The sequence below is a fragment of the Opisthorchis viverrini genome, assembly GCF_000715545.1.
Source record: "Opisthorchis viverrini unplaced genomic scaffold opera_v5_202, whole genome shotgun sequence".
Lineage (NCBI taxonomy): Eukaryota > Metazoa > Platyhelminthes > Trematoda > Opisthorchiida > Opisthorchiidae > Opisthorchis > Opisthorchis viverrini.
This window is the reverse complement of record NW_008751858.1, coordinates 213,880-215,399: the sequence shown is the minus strand read 5'-3', so window position 1 is coordinate 215,399 and position 1,520 is coordinate 213,880.

Here is a 1,520-nt window from a genome sequence, read left to right as displayed (position 1 = left end):
GATATAATATACATACTTCTCAAAAAGCAACCTTATAAACAATGGAGGTGTGAGCAGAGTTTGCCATTTTCATTATAGCTTTGATTGCATCAACAAAGCCATTGCATGTTGAAAAGCCGAGAAGCACTACACAGCAGTCCCATCCTTGTTAGGAATCATCAACAGTGTGTATCTCACGAAACCTCGGAGAGTTTCGAAACCCCGACCCCATAAAATCATACTGCTGATCAGCTGCTTGCAACCAAATGGTTAGGCATTCAAGGACTTAACGCGGCTTCAAAACTCTCCGGGTTCGGTGAGATGTGCACCGTTGATGATTCCAAATAAGAATGAAACAGCTGTACAGTGCCTCAACCTTTTAGCGCAGACTGGCAAAATGAAGCCTGTATTGAAAACCCTACGAGTAGTTTCCTTTTTGAAACTACAGTAGGATAACTAGACTGCTGTACCGGAATTTCATCTCCATCATATGTGGCAGAAAATTTTCTTTGCTTGATTTGATCCTGACAATTCTCAGGTTCTCATATCCAGCAGACGGTTTGAAAGTTCAAAATCAATTTTTTCGGTTTTAATCCTCAAAAATGTGATTTTTTCTCTATAGCACTCCCTTGTGTGCGAAACATTTTGTGTCTCATTAGGAACCAGGGAATTCTTACGAGGGTTAGTCAGTCATTCCAAGAATTGTTCTTAGATGAAGCTCTTGTAATTGGCGGTCTTTATTTCCACGGGGAATATGTTCTTTCTTGTCACAGATCAATTTGGAAGACATCCTTCAGCAGGGGGAGGGAACGAATCAGCAACCCAACGTGAGCACCCAGGGGCTTCATCTCAAGGTTTGCTGAGGCTATCAAAGCTGTCTCGATATTGCTTTAGCATTCATATACATTTCATTACCTGCAAACAAGCATCTGATAAGCTATCTAGCAACAGACGCTTAATGGCTCAAATTGTTACATCCAAGCTTCACTGACGTAGTCATGGCAATTGTACACGGAAAACAGTTAAGTGCTTTCCAAACGTCACCGGACAATGTAGATAGTCACTGACAGAGTAGCTTCACTCTATATCTCAACCAGAACAAGCAAAGAAACAATAAAACAAAGCATTGTGCCAGAAAAGCCCCACTGGGTGAATAAAAATCAATTCCCCGCACTGGGAAAGCATACTGGCTTAACGGTGCATGTATTTATGGCAAATGAAGGGCACTAGCGGTGGTTGACAGACTAGTTGTTACACCAATTTATCTGGCGACACCAGGGGAGGAAATTAGAATAACCAATGTATAAATAGCTTCTTGTTGGTTCACCTTGCTGTTAGTACAACGAAAATAAAATTCTCTAAGGATATCGGACCCCAAACCACCTACTACTTACATAATCCTCGTTCAGTGGTAGTTGTAGACAACTACGCCAGTAATCTAATTAACGCTGCTTTATTGTTCAAATCAGAGTGGGAAAGCGACTCTACTCCCGTTTCTTGTTTATGTGAGAACACTACATCCAGAATACTTTTGGCCCTAT